Below are 19,870 nucleotides of genomic sequence, written 5' to 3'. Positions count from 1 at the left end.
AATACCATTGAAGATCCAATACCTAGGTTATGCTATTTTATATAATGAAAATTTTAACTACTCCCAAGAGATCTTTGATGACTTAGTCAAAAATGTTACAACAAAATAATTTTTATTATTTCCAAGGCTCCTAAGCTTTTACTTTCAAAAGAAATTTGGAAAGGATAATGCTCATGTGCTCATCCAAGGTGAACCTTTTCAAATAAATGGCTTAACACCTGAAAATTTTACAAGATTATCAAAGCCTACTAAAACAAAAGAAGAGGCTCCTGAGCAGAATTTAGCAGCTACCACTGCTCCTCAGGCACCTGCTGCTGAGCCCACTACTCTAGGTGATCACAGCAGCAAAACAACTGCTATGAAACCCACACCTAAAACCACCAGAAAACCAAGACAAAAGAAAACTCAAAAGCCCCCCAAACTAAAAACAAAAAAGGCAACTCTGGAAGACGAGATCCCAGAGCAACTGCCAGTGACAACACAAAAGTCACAAGAAACCACTGCTGCTACTTCCTCACAACAGATGGTAGAAAGATCTCAACTCTTGCCTGAAACTCCTCCTGCTTCTTCTCAAAAAGAACATGTTATAAGAATAGGGACACCACAATATGATGCTCTGGAATCACTTGCTTCCATCATCCACAGCCCACTGCCTGGGGCAAATTCGCTTTCTACACCCATACTCACAGCCACAATTCCCCCACAAACAAAACTCTTGTTGGATGCTCTTGATTTGAACCAGACACATACCAGTCCTTCTCACTCACCTGTCAATGAGAACATACCTCAATAAGTGACTGGGTCTGGTGTTTCAATCAGTGCTAACCCACCAACAACACCTGAGGAGGTTACACCCCTTGAGTTACAAGTAACTCTTGGTGGTAGTTCAAGTGAAGCAGCTACTACAAGTGCTGAACCCACTGGTTTGCATCTGGACAATAGTTACATAAATCAGACTTCCTTGAAGGCAATTCCTTCTTTGGGAACCATGGTGCATCCAGTATTTACTGGTTCACTAAAAATGGTCACCCCAGCTGAAGGAAGAAGTCCCCAGTTCCAAGAAAAAGGGGCATCAGTGGATGACTTTTGGAATACATTCCCTGAGTCAACTACTATTACAACCACTGAATGTGGGAAATCAGATGATCCCATTGAGTTGGGTGATGGTTTAATGTACCAAGAATTGACGGCTAGAGTTGACAAGCTGGATACTTCTGTTGCAGAAATCAAAGAAATGCTGCAACAGTTGTTGAAAGTTCAAAAGGTACCACCCACTGCTGCACCAACTCCAACAGTTGCTCCATCATCTGCTCCTACTACAGATGAGCTGTGGAGTTTGTTTCAACCACTGCTCCATCATCAAAGAGAATTAGCTGATCAGCAACATGAAATACAAGTTCAAAAGATCAGAAATCTCATGGAAGCAAGGTTTAAAGACACCCAGGCAAATATCAAGGCAATCAAGGCCCATATACTGAACACCACTGGCACTGCTCCTCCCTCTGTTATCTTTGTGGATAACCCACCACCAGATAATGCCAAAAAGGGGGAGAAATTGAAGTAGTTGAAAAAGAGTGGATATGAAGATGGTCTGTATATTGAACCACAAAAAGATAGTATGCTTGTAGATATCCCCAAGCCAGATGGCACCAAAAAGATTAATGTAACCACAAATGCAATTGTTGATGCAAAAGTAAGTGTAAAAAGGGATAGGGAGGCTAAGGATAAAGCCAGGTGGGAACAGGAGAAAAGAGCTTTTATAGAGCTGAATGAGCAGGGTATTTCTGAGCCTAAGGATGATGAAAATCCTGAGCCAAAAAGAAAATAGCCCACCAGAAAAGTGAGGCAACCCAAACACACACCATCCAGACCTACAAAGCAAACTTCCAAACCTACCAAAAGCTCCTCACATCAATCTTCCACCCAAACAGCTGTTGCAACACCTGCTGTATCCACAACTGTTGGTACTTTAGTGGTTTTAGCAGTTGTTAAACCAACAACCACCACTTCAAATACAACGACTGCTCCCTCTTCAACCACTGCCCCACCAAAAATACCATCACCACCAAAAACCACCTCACCACCAAAAACAACTACAGAACCACCATCACCTCCTGCCAAAAAGCAGAAGACAGCTGATGACACATCATCAGTTGTAATGACAACAGAGGTTGAGACACCAGTTGTTTCAACAACTATTAGTCAGCCACTTTCCACTTCAATCATCACCACTCAAATCACCACTTCACAACCATCCAAAACACCACTAGCCTCTCCTAAACCCAAAAGGAGAAGGATGATACTCGATGATGACCCTTCACCACCACAAACAACTTCACAACCTTTGTCACTTGTTACTATACCAAACCCTGTTCCTCTATCTTCTGCCCAAGTTCAAAAACCAAACACTGCCATCACTCCTGTAGGTGCTCAGTACCCTTTAGAGCTTATAGCAGTTAGAGAGGAGATCAAATCCTTCTATACTGAAGATGACCCTGCTAAAAGGAGTTTACCATCTGTTCAAGGATATCCAAGGCCTAATAATGTTGAAGAATACTTGAAGGTCAAAGCTCAACAAGCAGAGGATATCTCTAAAAGAAATTCACATGGTAAATCTAACAAGGAAATTCAAAGGCACTATCAATTCCTGCTCACACAAATCAGAACTTTGGAGTAGTTTGCAAAAAACCTTTGTCAGCAATTATCAGAAAGAGCAGATGAAACATTGAGAAAAGACTATCTTGAAAACATCATGGCTTACAAGAAATACATGGGAGAAAAATACATGTACAAAGAATGACCATTCAAGAGCTTGAAAGTGAAGCAGCCAGGATTCAAGATATGATAAAAAAACAAGGTTAAACATACTCCTCCAGATTGGGCAAAATACAAGAAGAATGTACCAGATAAAGTGTTAGAACTGAAAAGAATGAAAGAGGAACTTATCACTGCTGATTTTGGGTCAAGAAATCAGGTGACAAGGTAGAAAGAAGATAAAGTCAGGGCAAGTTATCAAAGGCTGGAAGAACTAAGGAAGAAAAATCCTAACATTCCACAAAAGCCTGATTACCCTGAAACAGTGGTTCCAGAAAAGCCACAAAAGCAACAATTTAAAAGATCCACTGCTCCATCTGCTGCCTTCATTTACCAAAGAAGGAAACAAAAGCAGATGGATAAAGAAACAGCAGAAGATAAAGAAGCAGGGGATTTTGTTGTGAAAGAAGGGCTTAAGCGGATGATTGAAGAAAGACTTGAGTCTGCACAAACTTCAAACACTGCTTAGCTAGTTATTACAAGGCCACCATCTCCAAACTCCTCTTCAAATAAAAATCTCCTAAGAAACCCACTGGATTCAAAAATACTAAAGTGGAAAACTGACAAACAGACCCACGTATTGACTCTGATCAAATCCAGTGGAGAAGTGAAGAAAATATCAAGGGAACAAGCACTAGGCCTGAGTGTTGAAGATCTGCAGGATCTCCATGATCTTACACTTTGCAGGGATGAAGATGATACAGATGCCTTAGACTTTGAGTTACAACTCAAAGGGTAAATAAGGGAACTGTTGATGAGGCAATAAAGTTCCACAATAATGAAGGGTTTTGGCATCATCTGTTCTAGGGGGAGATTGTTGGGATTGAACCCTACCAAAGGAACAGTTGATTAAAGCCAAAAACGGATCAGGGCAGTGGATCCAGAATAAGCAGATGTTTGTACACAAGCTTTCCCCTTGATAATGGCTCTAACAATTGATGGACACAACTACTGCCTTTCCTAACTGCTGTTGATTCCAAAGGACTGATAAAGACCAAAATGTTGATGGCTCAAACAACTGCCTTATCTCAAGTACTGCTGAAGACTAGAAGCACTGCTGAAGGCTAAGCAGTGGAATGAAGAACCAGTAGTTTAGTTTATTTCTATGTAATATATTGTAATCAGTTGTTTGCTATCAGTAGGTGTAATGAGGGCAGTAGTTTGTGTTTGTTAGGAGGTTAGATGTCACTATCATGGTGACGTCAGCAAAGATGCCACAGTGGTTTGCTCGTGCCTATAAATAGAACAGTACCCTGTACTGTTCTATTAGCTCTTCATCACTTTTCTTCCTGTACGAACAAACATTGTGAGCTCAGGCTGAGGGGGAGTTTGTTACATGCATGCAAAGTTGTAATCGGTGATTGGAATAAATTTAATCATTTGGTTCAATGTTCAAACATGTATGTTAAAAGCATTTCTCCTGTTTGATTGTGTGCAAAGTTTATTTCCATTTTATTTCCGCTGTAATTACTTGTTCATCTCCATTAATTTCTAAATAAGAACACAATAAAAAAGAAACTCAGATCCTAACAGCTTTGCTATGAATGTTGACTGAGCATGCTAGCACATTGATTTCATAAACACTTTTGTTGCATATGTTTACTCAGCATATGGACACATTGATTTACACTACATTTCTGCTTCGTATGTTTACTTAGCATACTTAGTACATTGTTTTCATATAACATGCTTACATTTGGTATAACGTTTGGTTTGTTTAACGAAACTAAAATACGTTCATTAACACTGATCATGCCGCTCGGTAGTATGTAGTGGTACCATAGGGAATTGACGACCCCCATTCCTGGAATCCTAGGTTTGTTTGGACGTAAGGAATGACAGAATCCGAAAACATTTTAATAAACCTTTGATGTGTTTAAAGGTTTATCCTACAGTCTCAAGGCTTGAATGTATGCGTTTAACCTTACCGCATAAATGTTTGTATCAGTAAAGCATTGATTTTGCAAAACATAACTTTTGACTTAAACTATGATTTATAGCAAACACATTGTTTTGTACATTTTACCTATGGGGTTGAGTAATACTTTTATTCACCATACATCACACTTGTTTACACATTAACATTATACATATGGTTTAAGTTGATACTCTTCTCTTGCCATACATACTATTTGATTATACCATACATGATTTACAATTGACATTAGACATCGCTTACATATAAACATTTTAACATTGGTTTAAACAAGGCACATTTGGTGGTTTAATTGGTAAGTGATTTACGTAACGAGATGCGTGTAATATGATAAAAGCATGGTGGATACGCCGCTGGTACTTCCTATATATAAGTGCTTTTATGAAATTACATATCCTAGCGTTATCTAAATCATATCAATTTATACAATGACATAATACATTTTATACAAATGACATAATTTCACAAGACATTGTTTTACAAACGACATAATTTATACAAATTCATTTTTACTTGGTTATTTAACTAACCACTCGAATATTCTTTTATATCATATGATTTTATTATCAATTTTCGTATGATTTATAAAAGAAAACATTTTACAAGATTCATGGCTAACTTTTTGTTAAACATTCTTTTAACTTACAAGTCATGTATCCTGCTTAAACAAAACCTATGTATCTCACAGACATTTTTATGCTGACATACCTATTTTTACATGTGTTTTCAGGAGCTGATGCATAGGGTTGATCAAGATACACTTTGGCGGACTCGGGCTTTAGTGACAATAAAAGATGCAAGACTAGTTTAGTTATGTTATGTTTCCTTGTTTTTAAGACAATATAATCTTTTTATTCCAAATAAAATGAAACTTTAATTACCATGGTTGTGAAAGAATAATTCTGTCGCTCCACTCCCCGACGTTTCCTCCGCGTTTTGTTGTTTTACGCGGTCGGGGGGTGACATAGATCCTAAAAGGATAAAGTTTAACAAAGTTCAGATGACAGCACGCAAAGACATCGAGCGAGCATTTGGTGTTATGCAGAAAAAGTGGCGCATTTTGAGCATGCGTCGTCGATTGTATGAAAAAGATCAAATAAGAAACGTGGTGTACGCGTACATCATTCTACACAACATGAATTTAGAGGATGAAGGGCGTGCAATTGTTGAATATTATGGCGAGGAGCTAGAATCAAATAATGAAGACATTAGTGACAAAGAGAGAACACAAAACCAATATCAAATCGAGTCAAAACAAATAAATTCAAACTTTCGAGCTGATTTGGTAGAACATGTTTTGACACTTCCTAGATTCGACTTCAATTAAGATGAAGAAAAAGATGATTGATTTTTTTTGTGATGTAATGCATTTTTTTGTTGTAGTTATTTAATATAAATAAAATCTGGTTATAAACTTACTTTACTAAGTTCTATCATTAATTAATATAAAAAAAAAATTAGGTGCCACATGGCACCCAAATACCACCTGGCCACGTCTCTTTTACACTTCATTTTTTTGGATGTAGACTGGTAGAGCTCATACCTAACACGAGTTGAGTAATGCTCCCAATTCAAACCCTTCACACCCCATAGTCTAATGTTGTTAATGTTATTAAAAAAGCTCAAGTGAACCTATATACATATACGTGTATAATTATTAGTTGTTTGTTTTAAATATTTACGTATTAACACATGAGTGGAATTCAATTTTTGATGAATCATTTGATTGACCTATGATTCCAAATTTTTAAAAGATGGGTGTGCGCATGTAGGGTGACGGCCCTAGGCTCCACATCCCCGAGGGCCTAAAGTTTTTTGAAAAAAAATATGAATATATATTTCTTGTTTTTTAAAAAAATGTATACATATGAACATTTTGTCTAATATTTTTAAAACTTTGACAAAAGGCTCAAATTGATTAAATTATATGGGCCGATTTATTTTTACTAGCCCCAGACCTTAAATGTTTTGAGCAGTGTATAGAGTCCGTAATTTCGAGAGGCACGTGTTTTTTTAAATCGGGATGGCAAGAACATCAAACTGCAAAAACGGTATGTAACTCATTCGAATACTATGATTTTCTCATTTTCGTAATTGCATTGTTTATCAAATACTACGATTTTGTCATTTTCATAATTGTGTTGTTTATCTTATGGTATAAAGGTACATTTTTTCGAGCTTGAACATGATACATGAATTCTCTGAGACACCACCAGTTTTGAGATTTTTTAGAGGCGCCGTTGCGGCGATGTACGTTAATGCCCTTCGCCATTGACATGTCAGAGTACGCATATTCTCTAATGATAAATATTAAAGATCTGTGACAAGTCACAATCACACAGCCTCACCAGCATCAGAATTATTCAGCTCATATTGATTGACCTAATTATCATTTGGCCCCACCAGGATGTTACGCTATCATGAATGGTTGTTACTTTTTAGAGATACATAGAGTAATATAAAAGATTAGTCATCTAGGTCTGTTCAATTCACGAGTCAAGCCAAACTGAGCGAATATTTACTTGTGTTTGGCTCGTTTACAAACCTTATTAAGAAAAAAGAAACAAAGAGAAATAGCAAACCCGTTAAAGAAAAGAAAAACCATATATGATCTGTATACTTTTTAGGAGAGCAAGTTGATCTTTCTAAGAAAAAAGAAACAAAGAAAAATAACAAATCCGTTAAAAAGAAAAACCATATATGAGCATTACAATCCAATGATACATCTGTATCTTCATAAAGGAAAAATTAATGGATAATACTGCATTGAATAACAATAAAAGAAAGATTAAATAAAGGAAAAAACAACATGTGATCATTACAATCGAATGATACATCTGTATCTTCATTCTCCACTCAAATATTCAAAACAAACCTACTCACCCACATATACAAAAGTACCAAAGCACTTGACATAAAAGAATCTGTTGATCAGTTCTATTTAAACATAAGGGAAAATATTTAAATAATACCTAATACAGTAAATAGGCCACAGAGAAGCAGCCATTGAGTATGACATGATTGTCAGCTTGATCTAGTTCACCTTTAGGATGTATGTTCTTGATGGTAGTACCGAGTTCTTTAGGGTTGAAGAACTTGTAGTAATGGAGAGAGAGGATGAGGCGATTTTAGTGTTGATGTTATGATTGTCTAACCCTAATATCTCTCTAGTAATCTCCTTATATACACCCAAGGGGAAACCCAATTAGTTAATAAGGGTAATATAGCCCATCAACAATTACCAACTAATTTATTATAGGTTTTAATATATTTTGATACATATTATATAAATGATAGGACTACTAGATTAAATATATATAAATAAATATTTAATCTTACATTCTCCCACTTATCCGAATAAACATTTATCATGAGCATTAGATAAGTCTGATCAGAAGTTAATACTCATTTTAGCTTTAAATCAAGAACCGTAGCAGAGGAATAAAACCGTTGAATCATTATGCGACTCAGGACCCCCATTAGTCATACTACAGCCTCAATTTAAAACCTAACAGTTATGATCAAAATAAGTAAGCCCTTTAACGTTTGATTTGTATTTATATTTGTCTATATGTCATTATACCGGCAGAACATATGTTAAAGACATACAAAACAAACTGATGGGGAAAATTAATTAATAGTTAGTCATTCATATTCATAGTACGATATGAAGTTGTACATGGTCATCAATTAAAACCCATCTCTTTTATGAGCCCTCTTAATAAGACTTATGGGTAATAGACCTTCACTTATAGGATCCTTATGCATATCATGAATGTATTCAATACAAAGATTTAGTTTCCTCAATTCATTCATAAATGAATAATTAATTTCGTATCGAAATTTAATGCAGCACCTCTCGAACTGTTACTGTTTAAGGAGACATGGTAGCTGACTTTATCACAATGAGTCTTCAATATATTATTTATATGGAGTTAATAAACTTATGAGTCCGGTGATAAATTTTTCAACAACATTTAGTGGCTAATGCTTTGTCAGCAACAACATATTATGTTGTTATGACTTAGGTTGTTGATATCAGTCCATTGTGACTCCTCCATGAGATAGGTTTTGTCTGCTGACATAAGGATATACCCGAAATTACATTTTGTTATCTTTGAACATTATAAAGTTAGAGTAATCAACCGGTTTGAGCTCTCACTTCTTCTTTAAATTATAGACTCTCGTTTCTTTTAAAGATATTGTGATACTCTATTAGATGCTTCATGATATTCGCTAAAATACACATACTTTAATCCCTCATTTTACCACCATTTTACGCGTTTTCGGCCATAAAACCAAAGATTAGACACTTAATCGTGTACGTTTCTGTTTACATGCCTCAAACAGCGTGCCGAACAAGAAGATAATACGAGCAAGTTGGCCAAAATTTACATGAGAGAAATTGTTACACGCCATGGAGTACCTCTCTCCATCATCTCTGATAGAAACGGAAGGTTCGTATCAAGGATTTGGCAATCCTTCCAAGAAGCTTTTGGCTCGCAATTGAATATGAGCACCGCGTTTCACCCACAGACCGACGGGCAAAGCGAACGGACGATACAGACTTTGGAAGACATGCTGAGAGCGTGTGTTATGGATTTGGGCGGTAGCTGGGATAAGCATTTGCCTTTGGTTGAATTTTCATACAACAACAGCTACCACACCAGTATTGGTGCCGCGCCATTTGAAGCTTTACATGGACGCAAGTGCAGATCACCGCTTTGTTGGTCTGACGCAGGTGATAGACAGTTGGTTGGTCCTGACGTGGTCCAGGAAACCACAGATAAGATTGCACAGATCCGAGATCGCATCAGTGCGGCTCGTGACTGTCAGAAAGCCTACGCGGATCGAAAAAGGAAGCCTCTGGAATTTGAGGTAGGAGATATGGTTTTGTTGAAGGTATCACCCTGGAAGGGTGTGGCACGCTTTGGGAAGCGTGGGAAGTTGAATCCGCGGTATATTGGTCCGTTCAGAATCTTGGAAAGAATTGGGTCCGTAGCATACGAGTTGGATCTACCTACCGAACTGAATGGTGTCCACGATACGTTCCACGTATCAAATTTGAGGAAGAGTCCAACGCAAGATACCGTTGTCATTCCTACCGACGAAATTCATGTTGACGACACGCTCCACTTCGTTGAAGAACCTGTTGAGGTTACGGAATGGAAAGTGAACAAGACCCGCCGGAGCAGTGTCAAGCTCGTCAAGGTTCGTTGTAATGCCAGACATGGTCCTGAATACACCTGGGAGTGGGAAGACCGGATGAAAGAGAAATACCCCCACCTGTTTCCCAAGAACCCTGCATCTAGAAGCAGAACTTAAAATTTCGGGACGAAAATTTTCTAACGGGGGGAGAATGTGACAACCCTCACTAAACCAGGTATCCGTACGACTTAATTAATAATTAATTACTGCTTAATTACTGTGCTTGCTTGAAATTACTAGTGAACTGCTACTTGATTTCTGATACATGCATATTTCTGCATCATACTTTACATACCGTCACTACATTATTTACATGTTGAACCTTAGTGACAAACATGATGCACAAAAGCACAGTAGCACTACAAACGGATAACCTATTGAACATGCTGATAAAGCCAGCATCAGGCAGACACTGCCTCTAAGGCCTGTATGAGCCAGAGATAGTTACTACACTAGTTGTGAGTGTAGGGATACAAGGGTTGTAGAACTGTGTCTCTAGGAATAAGTTACAATGACTGGATGTGCCTAAAACGTACACTAAGCACAAAACTCAGCACTTTAATAAACAATTCAGCTTTTAGCTAGCTAATAAAGTGCCAAAACATGAGAAAAATATTACTAGACACTTTCCAAAGTGTCGGGAATAAGTTGTGTCACTAAAAATGGTATTAACGATACTCTAAAGCCTTGTTAAGCGCTTTAACGGATTACAATCCAACCGAACAACCAGACTTTACCTGGAACATGGAAATATTGCCATTAACATTATTTATCTTTTTCTGAGCCAGTTAGGGTCCCTGAATACCCTAACACCCTCCATAAAGCACAACACACTACTAACCGGGTTAATCCCTAAACTTAACTAATCTAACCTAACTATTAACTAACTATTGGTTAGAAATGAACTAGACCCCCCCCCCTCACTAAACCGTCCCCAACAAGGGGGACATACCTTGTCCTCCAAAACATTATTTAATTACATGTGTTTAGTATCTAAGGGGCATAAAATCCAAGGGTTAATGGACTTGAAATTTGTCTATAAGTAACAAGGATGGCACATCATAATCTTTCACATTTCTTCACACAAGAACACTCCCTCTCTCCCTCTTGGAGCTCTCGGCCGAAGACATCCCCCCACACCCATCATATTTTCGATTTTGATCTTCACATTCTAAGATCACACAAGCATTAAGGATCGCGTATAAGAAGGCTTGGTGCATTCGGAGCTCAAAGGACCTCACTCTATTGCTTTTATCCTCTCATTTTGCGCCTAGATTCTTCCCTAGCCTCGAGCTAGTAGTAAGTTGCTTAAATCACCTTCTCGAACTATTTTAAGATGGTTAATATGATTTGTAACGGTTAAAACTCGTAAACATGCAAGTTGAAACATGAAAGTCTACCAAAAACACTAAAAGTGATGGTTAAAAGCTTATATGTTGTGTAAATCTTGTAGTATTTGTATAGTGTAGTTATTTGGACCCGAACTATGTTGTGGTAGCTCGGATCATCGCTTAACCCGGGTTGGTCATGATCATGGATCATGTCATAAAGTTGTTTTGGATGTAACAAGGGTTAAAGGATGAAACTCTACCACACACGAATCATGAACTTGTGTAAAAGCGATTTTTATTATGAAATAGTGTTTAAAACTAGTAGATCTACGTATCTACAAGCGGTATTTTCAAAGAACCAAGTATCAAAGAAATTATATTTTCTAAAGACGGATCTTACACTAACAAGAATGATTTTTTAGAAAACACAAGTGCGTAAACACTTGTGTAGCACAAGTTTCGACAAAATAACTATTTTTGTAAAAGATGACGAGAAGTTGTAAAGACGGAATTTCACTAAAAACAAGGTTTTTACGAAATCAGATTTCTTTATATAAAGATCCGCTAAAAGTAATGGGATTTACTTCATAATTTTAGAAAACTACAAGTTCATGTGATTTTTGCGATTTACATGTTTATGGACTAGTTGATGCGTTGAATATTGTTTTGATTGAGTAAGAAAATGGTTGATTTGATTTGTAAAAGAAAATGATATGCTTGAAAGCGTGGCCACCTCCAGTTACAGAGGAAACTCTGGCGAAATTTTTCCAAAAACCTAACACTTAGAATTATTTTCACTATAAGTGTTAGAAATACTTTTCGACATGTTTTCAAAATATAAGTTTCGCCACGACTTTATTTACAAAATATCGGAGGTGGGATTTTCACAAAATTTAAACGTGATAAATATATTTAGTAAATATATTTTTCACAACGTTACTTGTTAATTATTTGTGAAGATACTTAAATATTATTTTTAGGGTAAAAATAATTTTATCAAATGTTAACGAACCGAAAATAATACAAACGCTTTCACGATAAACATATAAGTTACACTGGTAATTATTATCACCACTCGATCGTTAAAACGTAACTTACGCATTTTAAGGAAATAATTATGAATGCGTATTTTTGTTAAAGTATTATTTTGGGAAAATTATGTGAAATAAAAATATATTATTTTTGAGAAAAATATTTATATTTTGAAGTTAGAAATAAGATATATATTAAGTGAGACTTAATAATATATTTCAAAGATATACGAACACACATGTATTAAATCCCCCATCCTTGGGAAGGAAAATAATTACCAAGTATGCGCAGAATGTAAACACGAAATAGTTGTCTAACTATTTCCCAAAACTTAAACCATAAAGTTAAGACACGGCCGTCCGTCTAATAGAGTTAGTACATGTAGGTCGTGGTTGCACAGCTGCTTGACTTGGAGACATACTTGGTAGAGACGCACCGCTGTGAGTTCATGTCCCCCTTTTCTCTTAACTGTTTTCAGTTTTCTAAACTGCGGGGGTGAAATACATGTTACTATGATTACGAATATTTCTTACATGGTATGGTTAGCGTAAGGAGGGTTATTACTTAGATCATGTGAATGGGTAGGCGGAAACTTGAGGTCATTAATCCTCAGGATAGGACCGAGGGGCAGGAGCGGTAGATCTATCTGGGTGTAGCGAGCCCAGCCCCAGGCCCAGCATAACGGACCTCGGGGTGACTTTGTACCCAACGCATAAATCTACTAGGTTTGAGCCTTCCTACTTGCATTTCACACATATCAATGGCCTTGCAAACCATTGGTGATCTCTTTTCCTTATTTGCTACATACCAGGATTTTTTTTATTCAAAGGTATATTTACTCACTTACACATGAACTCGCTCAACATTATTGTTGATTTTTCAACTTACATGTATTTCAGGGAATTAAAGGATCTGGCGTGGTATGACACGTTTTCCCGCTGCACTAGTTATGAGATCATCCGGATTTAGGGGATGTGACTCTTTCCTGGACAAGTCACAGTCCTTAAACTGTGTTTATGTTATGTTTGTGTTTGTTAAACAATGTTTTTGTCGTTAGGATGTGTTTCCGTTAAAACAATGTTGTTGTATTTGGTTTTTAAAACTTAATTAAATGGATGATCTTGCATGATTTTATTTCATATAGCTTTGTTATGATTAAGCTATGGTATTAAGAAGTCACACCAAATCAACCACGCTTCCGCAAAGCCAGGGTGTGACAGCTTGGTATCAGAGCTCTGATCATAGAGAACTAGGATTCCTTCTCGAGTCTAGACTATGATCACTAGGGCTCTCACGAAAACATTTTTACTGCATACCACTTAAGTCCAGATCCAAAACGTTTTTACAAACAAATGTTGAGCACATTTTATATATTATTTTTAGGCTCAGTCTTGGAGGCTGAGGCTCGGTCTTGGAGACCGAGGCTCGATCTTAGAGATCGAGGTAGATGGCTAGTGAGACTAGGAAGAGTAGGCTCAGTCTTGGAGGCTGAGGCTCGGTCTTGGAGACCGAGGCTCGATCTAAGAGATCGAGGTAGATGGCTAGTAAGACTAGGAAGAGTAGGCTCAGTCTTGGAGGCTGAGGCTCGGTCTTAGAGGCCGAGGCTCGATCTAAGAGGTCGAGGTAGATGATAGAGCAGTCTTAGAGACTGGGAGGAATTTGGCTAGTGGGACTAGGAGTGTCAGTCTAGGAGACTGGGAGGCTAGTGGGACTAGGAGAATTATGTGATTTCTTACTTGGTGACTAATGTGTTTACCCGATTGTATGACTGATTATTTGTGCATATTATGTTTATGTTACAGACACATGGACTCGCCCGGCACTGGCGACTCAGACACCACAGGCCCTAGACCTATAGTATCAGATGACCTAGCATCTTCAGAGCACGAGGTGCACACGTCGGACGTTACTAGCACGGACGAGGACGACTTTCAACCCTTCGCGCTACCTGACGAGGCTGATGAGCTCGCTGATGGCCCTCTTATTGGGGACCTACCACTTGTAGAGATCCCTGCTCCCATACCATTGGCCGTTTACCCTGCCTATGATTTACTTCTTGACGCCGATGCTGATGGCGATATTGATCTGTTTGACGATGATCTCCTAGAGGACGATGAGGAGGGCGAGGCCCTAATAGCCAACGGAGGACTTTTACTGCTCGCAGATGCTCCAGCTGCGGAGTCACCTGCACACTCACCTGCTCCAGACTCATTCGAGTCTGTGGCCTCCGCACCTTCCCACACTCTGAGCGCACAACACTTTTCACATGGTTCAGGTCCTGACCAGGCATCCTCTGCTGCCCCTATTCCTAGCTTTGCTTTCGACCACGATGATGTGGAGGATTCCGATCCTATCTTTCTCCCAGGATTCGACCCGGATCAGGATATAGAGTTTATACCTATGGATCAGCCTATGGAGGATCCAGTCGACCCAGTAGACCCAGTTGACCCCATCGACCCTGAGTTTGACTTTGAGATGGCTTTTGATGATCCCGAGCCTGCCATCGCCCCTAAGCAGGTAGCCGCTCTAGACCCTGTGCTTGAGCATGACCCCGTTCATGTTGGCATGCCTATTGAGCCTGTGATTGCTGACCCACCTGCTGATGATCACCCTGTGGATGCTCCGTTGTTGGAGGGCGATCATGACATTGCTGCTGATCACGTTGATCCCCCACTTATTGCTGATGCACCTGTTGACCCTCTTGTTGCTCCCCCACCTGATCCCGTTCCACTAGAGCCCGAGCATGCACTGTTCGCGACCCACATGGACCCACGAGATGAGCACGCCCAGCACGGGTGGATTCCTGCTGATGATGAGGTTCCACCTATTCCCCCTCATACCACTGATGCACGACACGTTGATTTCTCTTTTCCAGTTCCTCAGTTTACACCTCCAGCGCGACCTGGAGAGGGTTCTTCGGCCCATCCCTTTGGGCATGTGCAGACGTCTGTTCCCTTCATGCCTCAGTTTTCACCTGTTTTACCCCCTGTTTCTCCATTTCATGTGGCACCTTTTGATCCCACCAGTGAGCCATACCTTTGGTCGTCACCACCTGTCATGCCACCGACCGACCCTTACCATCCTTTCCACATGGGGTACTCCATTGAGGATGTTTTAATGTCTTTTGTTTTTCAGCACGAGGCACACACTCAGCACATTCAGGAGCTTGAGAGAGCTCAGCCGCCGCCGTGTCAGTGCCAGGGTCAGACCCACTCTCCTTTGCAGCCCTCTCGACCTTTACCACCGGATTATGCTGCACGCCTTCTCACTTTAGAGCGGCAGGTTACTTCTTTCTTACGTACTCAGAGAGCCATGGAGGAGGAATGGCTCCAGTTGCGTCGTTTGTTTTACACTCACTTTCCCCCTCCTCCACCGCCATCTGTGTAGAGCTCATGAGTACCGTATGGGTAGACGTTGGTGAGAAGACGGCGATTGCTTTTGACTGCACAGCATTTTGGAGACTACATTATGATTCTGACTTTTGTTGACATGTATTTGATGTATTGACACTGATTTGAGATAGTTTTTGGACTAGGGTGATGTAGCCCTTGGTCGACTGATGTTGTATGACACTGTGATGTACTTGTACACTTACTATGTGGTCTCGATATATGGCAATCGCAGTATTCTCATCATATTTGATGCTTGATTGATTATTTATATTTTTATGACATGGGATGTTGTGTGAATGATATTTGTGATATGAGATGATATGTGAATGATTTATTGATAACATGAGATGTTATGTACTATTACTATCATTATATATGTACGCTTTACTATGGCCTGACCAACGTAAACACATCTTTAGAAGATGCCGCCGAGACGTCAACAACCACAAATGCCTACCAATCAGGCAGAACTCCAGCAAATCATCGTTGCTGCCATCGCACAATACGCCGCCTCTCAAGGAGGGACTAGTGGAAGCAACTCTGGCAATACTGGCAACAACAACAACCCACCTCATGGTAATACTGTAAGGCCCTATAATGGTGTAGGTTTACGCCTATCTTTATCAAACATAATTATAGGCTATTGGGCTTAGCCTTGTAGTGGGTTAGATAGTAATGGAATAAGCCATGTGGGCTAATTAAGGGATTTGGGCCTGTTTGGTTAGTAATGTGCATGTGGGCTTGGCCCAACTTGTAACTAGGCCACCCTATGTAACTATAAATAGGGTGAGCCTAGGTCATTATTAGGTTAGACATTTGTTAGACAATTTTAGAGAGTTTGAGAGGTTCTTCCTAGTATTTTCGAGTTGCTTGTTTGTGTACCAGACCGGTTCCTAGAAACCGTGTGCACTTTGATATTCAATCAATACGAATCGTTCTTGTTCTTATCACTTTCATCAGTATTCCACGCTCGTGATTGTGATTTTGATATCCGATTGTTAGTGTTCCTGGACTTACAATTGGTATCAGAGCCTAAGTAGTCTTGCGAAGGCTCGGTTCGTTGGATATCATTCGAAGAACAAGAAATTTTTTTGAAGATTCGAAGAACGCGAAGAACACACTTGAAGATATAAAGAACAGTAAAAAATTGGTGGTTTGATTCGTTTGGAAAAGAGATAGAAAGTGTTTGCTGATTTGTAGGAGTTCATTGGTGGAAAGTTTTCACAAAATTTCAAATTTTGATTTGGTTCCTTGATTTACGAGATTGCAGTTGGTGGTGATTTACTTCCAAATATAGTTCTGAAATTGTCTTGTGCGATCCTATCATTCACACAAAGAAAAAGTCAACTTGTGCGATTCAGCAGACATCTTGTGCGATCCAACTTCAGCAAAATTGAACATCTTGTGCGATCCAAAATTATTGTGCGATTGGAACGTTCTTGTGCGACCGAACAATTATTCTTGTGTGACTACAACAACAGATCTTGTGCGATCATCTTCTTGTGCGATAAACAGACAACTCATTTTTCATCCGACGAAGAACCGGCTGGTTCCATTGATCACCGTTCATCACCTCCGTTGCCGACGAACCACTACCTCTAACCATCATCACTTCCACTTGCAAAAGTTCCGATCACCTTCATCGTTCCAATATCCATCCTATCTCCGACCCCTCATCACCGTACACCACTGGAGATACACCAATCCATCCATCTTCGATCATCATCATCGTTCGTCTTTCACCTCCAGCCATCGACTGTCATCTGCCATCATCACCGTTTAACACAGCCTCTTTCACGTCATCATTAGCCACCGCCGATCATTCAGGCTCACCGGTAAACTGTCATTACACCTCCATTGATCATCCGTACCCAGCGTATCTCAACAACCACGATTCATTCCGTTGTTCGTTGAACGAAAGGAGAAGCAGCGTGAAAGATTTAAAGAGATATAAGGGTTTTAGCGGCTGTGGTTTAAAGAATTAGGGTTTTGGTTTCGGTTTTTATCGAAGAAGAAGAAACAGTTCTAGTTTTGTCTTTTGTTAATCAATAATATTTTTAATTTTTAATAATAATTAGATAATCATCATATAATCATTACCAAATAATTGGTTATAATATTAGTTAGTTTTTAGTAAAAATCATATATTTTTTAATTAAAAAAAAGGTTTTATTAATTAAAAAAAAAAGAGTTTTGTTATTTTTGGTGATAAGTTTTGACAGATTTGAAGGTGCGGTACAGATAGTTGATTTGTGTGTGTGGCAACGGGTCTGAGTTAGCGAGTACACGGGTTCTCACTTTGGGCTTGTGTTGTGGAAACAATTGAAGGCGCACATTTTTGGGGGATCACACTTTTGGGGGATCACATTTTTGGGGGATCACATTTTCGGGGGATCAAATCTTAAACATGTCTTCTAAGAGAGAGGTGCTTGCGCAGGAATTTCCAGGATTCAAATACTCGTATGGTGAATCTATAGAAGCACTTATAGGCCGGTTTGCTAAACTGCTTTCTGAAATGGAGAAGGCCGAGATTGAGGTGTCTAATCGCACGAGCAACACAAAGCTTCTGGATGTTCTAAAAGGGATTCCAGATCAGGCAAACTGTAGTTGGTTTAGGAATGTTTGTGAAATAATTGTGACAACCGACTGCTACTGTTACAAAATGAAGCCGGATGAGCTGATCTCACTCGTCAAATCATATAACAATGCTGACAAGCAGTCTGCTCAAGGCAACACATCTGATGCAAGTTGCTCACCCACTCCTACTTCTACTGCTCCATTGCCTACTGCAGTTTGCTCATCCACTTCTGATGCAAGTATTCAAATTCATGACTTCACTCCCATTCCCACTGAGGTATGTTTAGATGATGTTTGTTGTACTGAAAAATGTAGAAAGAAAGTAAAAGGTTTTAAAGAACAGGCTCAATCGCTTACTATGCAACTTCAATATACCAAATCCAGTAGCTACGAAGTTAAAAAGAAACTGGATGGGTATAAGGAAGTGGTAGAGGCTCAAAAACGTGACATTCGACAGTTGCATAGTGATCTAAGCGAAGCAAGATGTCGATATCTCCACTTCAAGGAGCTATCTGAAAAATTAACTGTTGAATTAAATGACTTAAAATCAACTTTTGAAAATACTGAATTTAATTTTAAAAAGTTTGATGTTTCAAGTGAAAAGGTCGAAAAGATGATAAATCAACAGTTAAAGTATAGCAAAAAAGAAGTGAGGAATAAGGGATTGGGATTTGTATGCATACCTCCACCATACAATCACAATTACACCTCTATTCCTATGACTGAGGAGGAGATAGCCGACTTGCCTGAAATGGAATATGGGAAGCCCGGGGATAGGAAGGCTGAGCCTGTTAAGCCGAAGAAAGTTAAAATCACAAGGCCAGATAAAACTGAAATTATTCTAGAAAAACAGGCGTTTGATAAAACTTTCGTGAAACCTGCTGAAGTTTCAAACCACACTGAGACTTTAAATTTTGAGAAAAATGCTAATGTTGATAAGCATGTTCAAGTGTTAGATAATGCTGAATCAAAAATTTCTCAAAAACCATCTGAATTGCAAAATAAAAGGGAAGAGTCTCAAATTAAATCGACCAATCTTGAGTTTGCTATGTTTAATGAGTTTTTTAAATGGTGTCGCAAACAAAATGAATCGACTTCTTCATTTGATTCGTCATGTGACTCCACAGAGACAACTAACTGTGAAAAGTCAGAGTTTGTTGATTCTGCCGAGTCTGGTAACGAATCACCTGAAATAGTTGAATCAGAACCAACAATAGTAGAATCTGAGCCACCTGTTCCATCTGACTCCAAATGTGAATCACCTGAAGCAACAGATTCTGAGAAATTGGAATCAATAGACTCTAGTGAATCCAGTTGTGAGTCTTCTGAAGCAGCTGACTCAGCAGAAGAGGATTCAGCAGAGCCACTACAAAAGGAATGTAACTCAGGTGGTTCAGCTGAATCAACCAGTGAAACAGTGACTGAGCCCAAAACATCTGAAGTTGAAATAACAAGGTCAGTCCCTGATTTTAAATGTGTGAATATTACTGATGGCTCTACTTCATGTGCAGATGAGGTAATAGTAGAGGATTGGGTTGAGGATGATGATGTTGTTTGCCAAAAGGGTAACGATGTTTGTT

The sequence above is a fragment of the Helianthus annuus genome, chromosome 11, assembly GCF_002127325.2.
Source record: "Helianthus annuus cultivar XRQ/B chromosome 11, HanXRQr2.0-SUNRISE, whole genome shotgun sequence".
Lineage (NCBI taxonomy): Eukaryota > Viridiplantae > Streptophyta > Magnoliopsida > Asterales > Asteraceae > Helianthus > Helianthus annuus.
This window is presented reverse-complemented; position numbering follows the sequence as displayed.